We start from the raw sequence: 13,787 nt of genomic DNA on the forward strand, positions 1-13,787 counted from the left end.
TAGTTTATAAACTTGACTTTTCACTCTGTAGTTGGTCTGCTCTTTTTCCCCTCTACACCAAACCTCTTTGCCGAAAATAGCAGATCTACAAGCTCACAACGCCTCGCAGCTATTTTTGGCTAAAGTTCTCAGAACATAGACGTTAGGGTTCAAGTGGTTAATATGGAAAAAGGAGGAAAAAAAGTTTCTATCACACAAAGATTGGAGGACCCCCTGTAGTAACTCTGAGGAACCCTAGGGGTCCCGGACCCCCTGTTGAAGACCCCTGCTATAGAGACAGATGAGGAGAGCGGCAGCATTCCTACTGTCAGCTATTTCCTGTAACAGTGGACGGTACCAAGGGGACAGGGGGGGGGGGGGGGGGGGGCATGCATCTTCATTTTGATCTCACTGGTCCTGTTCTACCGGTGACTCCCAAATACTGTTCTTATTATCTGCTGTGAGCCTCTGCGGAAATGGTGCAGTATTACTGTAAAAGAACAGCAGCGCCTAATCCTGCAGTAACAATATGTAGCCTACTGTACTGTACTGTACTGTACTGTATTGTAGCCAAAATCAGAGCCTGCAAAGGTGTGCTTGGGTTTGGGCTTTTTCCCCTACCTTCATGGCCATATCCTAGTTACTTTGTAGCACCAGCTAAAATGTTTTTCTTTGCGCTCTACTTACGTGACCATTCAACATTCACCTATGGCATTTCTTGAATAGGGTTCATGCCTTTGATCTTGCACTTGGAATGCTTGGAATTACATTAATCCATTAACCAACCTGCTAAATGCAGGTTGGTAACCTGCATTTAGCTGTAATAATTGTAATCACCACAAATCTTACTATGAAACTAGTAGTATAAAACAATTATTAAGGTCCTTGCACATTGCTACGTTTTTTCTTTGCGTTTTCGAAAACCGAAATCCGCAGAAACGTTTTTCAGGCCAAGGACCCCTTGGCCTGCAAAACGGAAGAAATCTACCCTGGTCCAAAAAATAATAATACGGACAAAATAACGTGCGGCCGTGAGCGCATCACCTTGTTCTTTTAACAGCTTGTAAGCTGACACATTATACACTCTTATTACATCACATTTGATGATGAGATCAATTGTTTCTGTAATTCATTTATTTACATTTCTTGTAGCTTTTAACTGCTTCGCAACAATGTGACAAGAAGGCCACAAAGGTCCAAAATGAAGTCGGGAGCATAAACACCAAGGCGTTAGCCAACTAACTTCCTGACGTCTGATAGCATCTCCTTACACTAAATAACAAGCTATAAACAAGTATTTCCAAACAAGATCTGGGCAGAGGACCTTTGAAGCACATTCAAGTAGTAGACACTCTTTAGATGTCAAGAAGAATCAATGCAGGTTCAACTCCAGAAGAGCTTTTCAGTATTAGTATTTTCAGTATGTCATGTGCACATGGAAATCTAGTATAAAATCCTCAACGTGAATTACTGTGGAGTTTAGTGGCAATGAGGGGTGATTGCTTATGTTACTATTGAGGGATGTTGCTGTCAGGTGTGGCGTGATTGATTTAATAACTAATACTAGTAAGACACCTCAGGGTGACATGCGAGTGATGTATATCGGACCAGTTACCCATATATGGAGACCCCTGGTACAATATATGGAGATCCATATATTGAGATATGCGTATATGGAGATATGCTGTGCCTGTGAAAGCCCAAACATGCTTACTCAGTTATTCGTTATGTGCATCATACCCTTTTATGCCCATACATGGAGATCCCTGTCTGTAGAACCAGCCACACAGATATGGGCTGTCTTGGCCATCTGTCTTGGCCATATATGGAATCTGTTAGTGTGGTATGTGGCCGTGAGATGTGGCTTCCATATATGGGCATTCCAATATGAAGTCCTGTTAGATATGGGCTTAATATTGATGACATCAGGGAACTCCATATATGGGCATAAAAGGGATTCTGTTAGTGTGACATCACAGTGAAGCCAGAGCGTAATGTCAGAGCATCAACCCATTCTGTTAAGAGTGGTTCCCCTGACATCACAGTGACATCAGAGCATGATGTCAGAGCGCCAAACCCATAGAACCACAGTGTCAGGCGTGACAGAGATACATACATACATACGGACAAGCTGTGACCGTTCACATACTAATCTGCGACCTACGGTCGCAACAAGTGAGTGCAGGTCCATGATAGCCTGGCTTGGCCAGACTATATACTAATGCAGCAAACTTAACTGCATCATAACATTGGTGGATTGACAGTATGCCTAAATGCTTTGCCTCAGGCTTACGATATACAGCTCAATAATTATTATTAATTAACTAGAGTTATGTCTAGTTGTCTATACTGTCTCATCCAGTCCGCTGTCTAAATGTACGTTCTGCAATGTGTGCATTATACTGAGACTCAGTCGTGTTTCTTGATGTATGTTGTTGGTAGTCATGTGTTAGGTTATATTGTTTCAAACAATTAAACTCCCTGAATGCACAAATGAAGCCCTGGGGGTCCATTTGGTTTCATTTATACAGTCTCTGAGGGCGGCTTGCACCAAGAGGGATTAAATAAATCTTAGTTTAGGGTTAATCAAGGGTTTGTTGATCTAGGTTTTATTTTAAATCGAGGTGCGTTGCACCACTTAAATTTAAGCATTGCTTAATAAATCTGTGATTAAACCCTTAACCTGTGATTAAAACCATAAACTGTGATTAATTCATGGATTAAATGTCCTCCATCTTGGATTTCAAATGTAAACAAACTATATGCTATTCTCTTGAGCCTAATATCATTAGCGTTTCTCTTTTATTCACTTCTAGGAGAATGTGGGCAGGCCTATGTTAAGAAGAGCGCCTGCAGCCAAAACAAAACAAAAACCAAAAAATATATAACGCTCCGTCATACGACGCTGACGCTATAGTGCTGTGCAGTGCGGTGCGGCGCGGCGATGCGCGGCTATCTATGGAAGCAAGAAAAGACTCCAGTTTTGATCACATTCACATTTGAGTCAATTATGAAGCGATTTCGAAAATTAAAACGTCTCCATGTTGCTTGGGAAGTCCACAAGCTTCCATGACAAATGTCTGTATTATGTCCCTGTAAATATTTAAATGTTCGCTAATTTAAAATAGCCGATGTACAGTAGTACTACAAGGATGTATTGAAGACAACAATATAATGAGATGTTTGTTTTCAGCTGTGAAACGCTGTCTGCAGTTTACAGTTGCAAGCCTGCAGGGCTTGTGAGGCTTCCCTCACAGGAAGGGGATCCCCATTCATGTCAATGGCATGTTTGCATTTAAACCACCTCTGCAGCAAGTTTAAAATTAATCCCTTATTGATGTTTAAATCAAAGTTTAAAGTAGTGGTGCAACAGGATTAACAGTAATCCAGGTTTACAGTGAAAATTCAAACCAAGATTAAAAGGATGGTTTAAAACTAAACCTGATTAATGAAAACTAGGTTTAAGGTTTGGTGCAAGCTGATTAAAAGATAAACCTTGATTTAAACCAGTTTAAGGCTTAAACCGTGTTGGTGCAAGCCGGCCAGAGTTACAAACGGACACTGAGGATTTTACTTTGTATGTGGCAATGTCAAGGGAAGAATAAAACTGTGTTATAACATAATGTCAAGTGATTTTTCTGATTCTTATCATGTATTTAGCAGGCTTTTTAACTTCAACATTTCTGTTTGGTCTTTTGCCCATGCGTCTTTTTTATCATTTTTACAAATGTCACTTGCAACAGTAGATTACAAACTTGACCAATTGCAATGAGATTTCTAAAAACATGTTGTTGCTTTTGCACTAAATAATAGCTTCATCCATAATAGGACACACACACCTGACAAACGTGGAATGTGTAATCGGAGCCATAAGCCTGATTTAGAAAAACCTGTTGACTTAAAACGGAACGACATTCAACGTGACGTTATGAAAGATGGGAGTGCATGACTCTTTTACATTTTAGTGCAGTTTCACAGCGTTTACATGGCTGACAACAGGATTTATACACACAAGTACCTCAACAAGTGGTTTCCAAGCAACAGGAAGTGGCCTCATCATGGTTAAATCTGACCCAGCAATAGTGAGCTTTTTGGACCACTCCAAGGATTCATTCCACAAGTGTCTGTCTGTTTAAATAAATGCAAAAAGTGTATTTTGACTTCATGTATAATGACATACCAAAAATAGGACCACCAGGTTGAAAGTGGTTCATCAAATTACCTACCTCACCTCCAATCATTCACCATCTAACAGTGATATTGACTATAGGCTGAGTGAGAGCTTGAATTCAAACACCAGTGAACATTCATTGCCTGAAGAGAGCAGCAGGGAAGGTAATGAATCAAGGAGCAAAGACTACAAAATGATGGCGCTAAAAAAATTGATTAACCCTAACCCTAACCCTAACCCGATTGACTGAGTCTTTTTCAGGATTTAGAGAAAACTGACAATAACTAACCAAAGCATTAAAAAGCTATTTACATTTTACACAATTTACACAATTCTGATTTAAGGGAATTTCTGACTGTGTCATGCCCATTTCCCAAAGGACTATGCATAATAACAGCTAATCTTTTCCTAGTTACAGCAGCATAACATGTGAGATTAAAAGAGTGTCTCTAGGGAGATTTGGGGGCTGGAATAGAAGGCCTCTTTGTGTACAATGTGTCCTTGAGAGGGAGACATCTAGTTAAAAAGTAAACCTTTTATCAGCTGAGTGAAACTCCCAAATATTAGGCAACGCTTCTGTGTGCACGTATCCATCCATAAGCAAAATGTTAACAAAAACGGAATCTATGTAAGTCCTTGGTCCTTAGTAGTCACACACAGATCTACCCTTCGCATGCAGGCATGCACTAATATTTGCTCTATCCATCAGAGCTCAACTGCATTCAAGTCATTAAGGAATGTTTTCAAAGGGTGAAAGAAAAGGAGAGGGGTGGGAACACCTGGCCATACTAACAGACTGTGTTTCTCATTCACTAAAGACTGCACACTTTGCATACTCTCAAAGTCCAGCAGCTGGCACTGAAAAAAATAAAGAGGTGCCAGACCTCTTTATTTTTTTGATAAATGCAACACTGGATAATTGTGCAGGCTGTTATTTCATTATGTTAGCCTGTGTCACTGCGATGGACAAACATCCACTAACCTCCTGGGAAAGCAAGCAAGCTGGGTTCTGCTTCTAATTTCCATAACACACTTCATCCTGTCTGAAAAGCCAGCAGCGGCAGACACAATGCCTTCCAGAAATGTTCTAATTTTGGTTCTCCAGTCTGCTACACCTCAGCTCTCCAGGCAGACAGATCCTCCGCCTCTGCTGATCAGCCGGGCTGTTATCAAGGTTTTAAATCCACCATGGTACTTGCCTGCAGCCAAGAAGGAGTGAGTAAAAGCAAGAGCGATCTTCTGCAAATTCTCAACTCTTTCCAGTCATCACAATTCACTGTCGGACATGAGCCCACACACTGATCCAGCCCATTGTTTCGTTCTCTCCAGAAAGACATTTTTGTGCACTACAGACAAAAAGAGGTTTGAGCTCTCTGAATCCAAGATGTTAACCAAGCTTGTGAGTGTGGGAGTTGAGTTACTGCATAAATATCCTGGTGGAGGGACTGAGGTTCAGCTCCAGACACTCAACCCCAGCATAATATGTGGTCCATATAAAAGCATTTACAATAACAGACACATGGGCTGCGCACGTGAGATGTATAGACATAGATTATTCCATAAAATGAGCTGTTTGCGTTGAACAGAACATACTGTATATGATGATTTTTTGTTGACACTGAAAGTTTAATAACACAGGCCTTGCATCTGGATGTGTGGCCAACTAGCAGCCCATCACAGGCACACAAACTATACATGACACGAGACTGAGCACTTTTCTCTCTTTTACTGCTGTTTCAGCATGAGGGAAGAGGACGGCTTAACAGAATCCTGCTGGAATATGGCTGTTGTTTGGGGGGACTCAGTGGTACACCCAGTGCTTCAAGTGTTTTCGGGATAAGGGTGACACAGAGCTTGTGTGACTGAAAGCTGAACCTTGCCATACCTGACTAATCCCCATACAGTAGACTGACTGAACACCAGGTATAGCCCTTTTGTATTTATTCAGCCATTTCCTCATGGCCATATTTTCTGCTTGTGCAGTCTGCCTGGGTATGGGCATGCACAGCTGTGGAGGCCGGCATGTGGAAAACAGGCTTATGTCCATCTGAGCTGCAGCAGGAGGGCTAAGAAGCAGGGGGGCTAGGCTCTATGTCACTGCAGCTGACTTCTGACACAGGCTTTGACTTTACAAGGAGATAAACTAGACAAGATGTACTCTTGCTAACCACTTTCTTAAAGCTAGGGTTAAACCTACCTCAAACCAACATCTTTTGTGGTACAGTAAGTGGCTTGGTAATGTAAAATCTCCTTTATTATACACACATTTTCTAATGTGATTCTAGCTCTATAGAATGTTCCCATGTGTTTTAAGCTTTTCATTGCTCTGATTAGCATAGCAGATGTTAGGGCCCGTTCACAATGAGCCGAACCCGGGGCCGAGGATCCCCGACAAGATTTCGGGAGGACCCCCCGGGAAAATCGTTTGGTCGGCCCCGGAATCGGTTTTGGGCTTGAACAGTACCCCGACACGATCGGATTATGTTAATTAGCTTTTTTATGACCTCGGGACTCGTCGGGAGCACTCACGATAATATCAAAAAAGCTTGATATTGTCGGGTCATCGGGTAGGAATCCTTTACAGTTATTGTCGTCTGAATGAGCTCACGGGATTGCTTCAGATTATTTGAAGCCAGCTCCTCCCTTTTTAGGCTGCGCAGAGTGTAGGCTATTCGGTCACCTCACAATAGAACAGCCTACACTTTTATTATTATTATTAGCCTACTTACTTTTTACTTTAGCCTACTCTCTCCCTAAAATGTTGTAATCACTTGTTCAAAAACGTTATAGCCTATAGCTTCTTTTTTCTTCTTCTGCGCAGTCATTTGGCGACAAGGCAGTGCATTCTATCGCCTCACGAAAGCCTTTCCCCATATAGGCTATATATAATATATTTTTTATATTTATAAAAGATAATATTAATCACCATTTGAAACGCCTGTTTCAAATAAGCGCACGGTTCAAGCGCCTGGGCCGTTATTTCTTATTTGCAATTAATATTATCCTTATTATGTTTTATATAAGAGCCCGGGCTATTATTTGTTCGGTTGTTTGGTATTATTTGCTATTTATTCAACTTAACTGGTCATTTATGTTGCATGGCAGTGGTGCGCTGAAAACAGCAAATCTACAAGCTCACAGCAGTGCTGTGACAGCACGTTGCAAGTGCAACGCACCGCACTCACTGTGCGTCGCTAGGGTCATATGTTGCATGCGCTGAAAACAGCAAATCTACAAGCTCACAGCCCTGTGGACAGACACTTCTAAAAATGTATATGCTGCCCAGCCCAGCCCAGTCAGACGTGCGTCGGGGAACAGATTGCCAAAGGACTCCAAAAAAAAGAGAGAGGAGTCTGCTGCTCTCTGCCACTGCTGGATCAGAATAACTCATTACCTGTTGCTGCCTCTTTTTATCCAGTCCGCATTTTGAAGAAGTAATCCATTATTTTGAGGTGCAAGGGGAATGTAGAAGGCTCAATACTATAATGGTTTAATGTCAGGAATGGATAGTGGAGTGGTCATGTCAGCGAGTCAGAACACCGCAGCTGCAGGACTTCTGCGCTAATTGGGTCGTTGGCTCGTTGACTACAGACCTAGATGTGTGTGTGTGTGTGTGTGTGTGTGTGTGTGTGTGTGTGTGTGTGTGTGTGTGTGTGTGTGTGTGTGTGTGTGTGTGTGTGTGTGTGGAAAGGGAGAGGAGGACGCGTCGTTCATGTTCAAGTTCAAACTCTCACGCAACATGTCGCTTTGATGTCATGCAGAATGTAATGCGCAATTTCCTATTGATCAGATACACACCTGAAAGTATTCACGCTGATTAACAGTTAATTTGAGCAGTGATGGTAAAAGTAGGCCTAATCAGTGAGAATGCTTTCAGGTGAGCCTTTCTCCGTGCTCAAAGGCCAAGTAAAAAAAAAAAAAGAGAGAGAGATTAATAAACTTGAACTCTGTCGGTCCACCGCCTCATCCAAGCCTTCAACCAACTGTCCAAAAAGGAAAATGGACATGTATGGTTCATTTAGTTCCATTACACTGTCAGGGTATTGCATATCACCTAAAACCGGATTAATTCTTCAAAATGTGGACTACATCACATCACAGATGCAGCACTCAAGGTAATTAAATGTCAGACCAAACCTCACCGTTGTGACTCCGACCAAGCCAAATATATTAGCCTATCTTATATAAATATAATAACGATATTATATATCCCCACGTGTGGGGAAAGGCTTTTTTGAGAGGTGATAGAATAGGGTGGTAGAATAGGGTGGTTGGGCCCATTAAATATAAAAAAAAACTCTTTAAGAGGCTGCGCAAACAAAGAAAAGGGAAAAAAAGCAAAGGGGCAAATACACGTTATAGCCTACACAGTAGGTCTATATGTAGGCTGGTAACGTGTCCGTTGGCTTCATGCTGGTCGCAACGACTTCACTTTTAGCGTTTCTTGGTTATAGACCTATTCATTCTTTATTTTTTATTCTATTGGTCGGCAATGTGCGAGCCCATGGCACCATCCGCGACCCCACGTTGGGTCGGGACACATAGTTTGAGAACCGCTGCCACTTTCTCAATCCGTGGAGGCTGGAGCCTTGTTTCTTTATTCAATCAACTGCCAGAAAAAATAAAAGTGAGTGAAGAAAGAGAGAGAGAGAAAAACACTCTTGATTTTATCCCTCTTGAGGGGGCGGAATTTTCATCTAGTCGCGTCTCTCATGGCACCACCCCCCCCCCCCGAGATCGTGGGTGGCTAGAATCGCGAGACGTCGGTCTCATTTGTAATGGTCTGAGATATTTCACTTGGCACAGCGGGATATACCGGGCCCGATCGCAAGACAGAGGATCGCTGTCGTTTGAAATGAACACCGATAAACCCCCGGGCACGACATCTGATCCTACCCAACATCGCGTTTAGTGTGTGAGGCTCTTTAAGCTAATCAGTTACTCAAGGGAAAAGTTGAGTGATCTCAACCTTCACAATGCTGAAAATTAAAAAGATAAACTACACAGGACATCAGCCACTTTAATGTCAGCTATTTTTTCAAGTACTCATTTTTTAAGGGTATAGCCTAAAGGCCTGTGAATAGGATCACAAATCAGCAAGCTAAAGGAAGCACTAACTACTTCTGTTGTACTTCTCTTGAGCAAGGCATTCAACACATTTCTCTAAGCTATTCCATGGACCAGTGCTACTCAAACTTTTTCATGTAGAGGTCGAGGACCCCCAAATTGATATGTATTTGGCTGCAGACCCCATCTGAAAAGGTTTTGTGCCAGGGCCCGCCAGAATAGAAGATTTATGTTCAAAATTGTTCAAAATTTTCCAAACATTTTTGATATTTTTCCAAATTCAAAAATAGCAGATTAGCGGGGCAGATAAATGCATTTTTGCACTAAAATACTTCACAAGTGGAAAGAAACCTAAAACTTTTCACAAGTACTCCTTAGAGGTTGTTCCTATGATAAAACACGTTAGACACTGAAAAATCAAAATGGCTGCCATGTTTCCAAGATGGCTGCCTCTGAACAGTACGCCAGCCAGTTAATGTCCAATTTTCATAACATTAGAGTTGTTTTGTAGGTTTTAAAACATCCTGAGTTCATTTATTACACTTTTAAAGCAGCCAGAATAAACTTTCTGACTTTTGGTTGGGTTTCCTCACCTGGGACCCCCCAAACAGACCCCTGAGCCTATCTCAGTAATCGCTTTGTTCCTGCTCCAGAGCAATGTTAAATTAGATCATAACTGAAGCATTAAAGTTGTTGTAACTGGGATCTGAAAGCAAAAATGAGTAGTAGCAAATACCCAGGGGTCTTCCACAGGGGGTCCGGGACCCCTAGGGGGTCCTCAGAGTTACTACAGGGGGCCTGCGGAATCTTTTTTTACATTTGAAACTGTTTTTATTAGTATTCTCAGTATTATTTATAAAAAAGAATTGTGTTAGACAGACAGGTTCATAGGTGTTACTGCAGGGATTGCAAGAATTAAGGTATTGCAACTTCTCACTTTGGGCACGCAAACTAACATGTCCATTTATTGCACTGCGCACACACACACACACACACACACACACACACACACACACACACACACACACACACACACACACCTCTTTGTTATCGTCACGCCAAAACCCGCACCCTATCCTCTTAAAGAGCTCACGGTCAATTGTACCCAAAGAAATTCACTACTATACATGTCCTCCCTAATAGTGTTGACAATTTCCACTATAGCATTTGCAGGGAGGAGTGCAAGGCAGGTTATTGTTTGAGCAGCTGCACCGTCAGACAAGTCCAGACAAGTCCCTCTGATCCAAGTCCCAAGCGAGTCGCAAGTCATTTGGTCCAAGTCTCAAGCAAGTCTCAAGTTTTTTCTGTTGTGGGCAAGTCGAGTCGAGTCACAAGGTTGTCAAGTTGAGTCGAGTCACAAGGTTGTCAAGTCGAGTCGAGTCACAAGGTTGTCATGTCATGTCAAGTCGCGTCGCGTCGAGTCGAGTCGAGTCACAAGGTTGTCAAGTCGAGTCAAGTCACAAGCTTTTCAAGTCGAGTCACAGGTTATATCTCAGGTTTATATCTTGAAGAGCGAAATCTTTCTTCCTAAAGTAAATGTCAAAAAATACCATGCATATCTGATCATTGTGTTTGGCTGCTTCCGTGCTTGTGCTCTCGCTTACATGCCTGTCTCTAATCAATCAAATCAATAAAAGTGTGAACCTAGCGTGGCGTTCACGACTGCTTTGGTGAGTGGCGTAGCGGCAAGTCGTCCGAGTCAGCGTGTCTCAAGTCGAGTCGGGAGTCATTGTCTTCCAAGTCGTCGAGTCTCAAGTTTTTGCCCTTATGTCCGAGTTAAGTCGCAAGTCGTCAAATTTGCGACTCGAGTCCGAGTCAAGTCGAGTCATCATGACTCGAGTCCAATTGTCTGTGCACCGTCCCTTGTAACCTTTGTTTCAGCCACATTTGAGTACTGCCTTTGGACCAGGGAGGGCAAGAAACCTGACCGGAACATACCCTCCACTCTCTGAATTCCATCTATTTTTTTTTTGTTTTTCAATTGATGGAAGCTCAGGGCAATTTGTCAGGCAAAGTAGGCATCATAATACGATACCTTAATCAAGGGACATGATTTTGAGGAAGTGCAAACACATGAAGAGGCTGATACCCCGATTCCTTATCAAGTCCTTGCCTCCGGTACAAAAAAGGAAATTGATATATTCGAGTGAGTTCAAGTTATTGGATGTTACAAATGTCAAGGGTTCCTTTGCGTACATACCGGTAGTTTTTCAGGTGCTGACTGGGGAAGAACATTTGTTGGAATCACCAAAAAGACATGGGTCAATGCCTACTTGATGATGACCAAGCCATTAACCGCTTCAAGGACCATGGCAATGTCATTGGCCATTCCTCCTGGTGAGCTTCCATCAACATTGCAGTCGGAACATTTTGCATGCCATGTTTACAGTTCAAAAGGTCCAACAACCCTGGGATTACTCAGATGGGAACTATTTCTGTCAAAGAACTTAGAGGGTGAGATGCTACCTCCAACTCGTGCTGCACTGCTACCACATTACCTCCGTGCCAACTCCGTCACAATACAGGATAAATCATACCTGACAAATTGCCCTGTGCTTCCACCAATCGAAGCAAATAGATGGAATTCAAAGAGTGGAGGGTATATTCCAGTCAGGTTTCTTGCTCTCCCTGCTCCAAAGGCAGTACTTGAGCTCATCAAATGTGTCTGCAAAGCAGGTTGTAAGGGACGGTGCAGCTGCTCAAATAACCTGCCTTTCACTCTATGCTATGGTGGAGACTGTGTCAACACTATTAGGTTGGACATTGAAGATGATGATGATGAAGACGAATATATCCTGCATGTCTGAAAATACTGTATTTTAGTGAATCTCTTTGGGCGTAATTGACCATGGGCTCTATAAGAGGATAAGGTGAGGGTTTTGGGGTGACAATAACAAATACCTTCATTATTGCAATAGCTGTCAACCATAACTGTTTAACACAAAAACATTATAAATAATACTGAGAATACTAATAAACCATCAAAGTACAATACATAAAACCAGGATACATAAAAACATTCGAAGTTTCAAATGTAAAAAAAAAAAAAGATCTCATCGAGATTTGGCAGGCCCTCTGTAGTAGCTCTGAGGACCCCCCCAGGGGTCCCGGACCCCCCGTGGAAGACCTCTGTTATTTGCTACTAGTCAGTTTTGATTTCAGAGCATATTTCAGGTCTAATTTAACATTGTTCTGGAGCAGGAGCAGAGCGATTACTGAAATAGGCTCAGGGGTCTGTCTGGGGGGTCCCAGGTGAGGAAAGACCCCAACCAAAAGTCAGAAAGGTTATTCTGGCTGCTTTAAAAGTGTAATAAATGAACTCAGGATGTTTTAAAACCTACAACACATCTCTAATATTATGAAAATTCGATATTAACTGGCTGGCGTTCTGTAAAACATCCAAAAAGGTGGCCATCTTTAAAACTGGCGGCCATTTTGAAAATTAAGTGTTCTAAAGAATGACCCAAGAGGTACACTCTGTCAAATTTTGGTGCTTCTTTCCAGAACTGAAGTATTGTTCTCCTTAACTGCCCCGCTAGATGCAGGCTACAAGCTCGCAATGCGACACAAAGTGACGCACTGTGAGCTTATATATCTGTTATTTTTTAATAGCCAACATATATGTACTTAAAATTATTGTGATGCTATATTTACTACTTTTGCTGGGGACCCCTGTGGATCCCCAGACCCCACTTTGAGAAGCAATGCTGTGGACAACAATACAAGACTTGGAGTAGGAAATCAAAGAGTGTGTTTTATTGTAACAGGTAGGCTACTATCCAGCTGTAGATTGTTTAAAAAGCATCCACACATTGCACTGTAATTTATCTATCATTATGTGGCCTCCAAAATGATCTGATATCAAAGAAAACTGGTTCTCAAGCTGTCACTGTTCATATCATTTTAAACAACTATCAGACGAGATGTTAAAGAGCTACAAGTAAATATGGAACAGCATTTAGCATATAGCCATGTCCTGTAGCCTTTATTCCACGACTGTAGGAGACAGCATTATTAAAATTAGGCAACCAATACCACATGATTTCTCCACAACTTATTGCAGTGAGGCAATAAGAGCAACTATTTCCTTGAAAGAATCTTCATTGGAATAGCCTATGTAATGATAATTATTATATCTCCATGTTGGTAATGCCAAAATGTTTTATGCTAGATGAAAATCTTGCGTGTGGGTGGGTGGTGAATAATAACACCTGTTTAGACTCTTTAGGCTATATAGGCCTAATTGAACCGCTCATTGGGTATTAATCACACTTTCTATTAATGAAAGTCTTGTCACACAAACATTACATGGGGAACTATTGAGGGGCCACAATAGCTGTGTGCTGTGTGTGCTGGCCAGTGAGAGGGAAAGGTCATTGTTAGATCTGGACAATGGATAGCCTTTTAGGGAGAAGAACAAAAAAGGAAAGAAAAAAGCAAAACTATTTTTTTATAGACAGCCTACTGGTGTAGAATAGCTGAGGTGATTTGGACTTTGTAGAAGTTATAGAGATGATAGATCTATCCTCTGAAAGAGACAAAATACATTCGAAATATTCTCTAATATCCT

General features: G+C 41.8%; 1 protein-coding gene across 2 annotated transcripts in view; it reads right to left on the reverse strand.

The window, feature by feature from the left end:
• dennd2b (DENN domain containing 2B) overlaps positions 1-13,787 on the reverse strand; it is an 80,789-nt gene that overhangs the window by 61,597 nt on the left and 5,405 nt on the right. The gene's annotated exons all lie outside the window — the stretch shown is intronic.

Source organism: Nannobrachium achirus, assembly GCF_963921795.1.
Source record: "Nannobrachium achirus genome assembly, chromosome: 7".
Taxonomy (NCBI): domain Eukaryota; kingdom Metazoa; phylum Chordata; class Actinopteri; order Myctophiformes; family Myctophidae; genus Nannobrachium; species Nannobrachium achirus.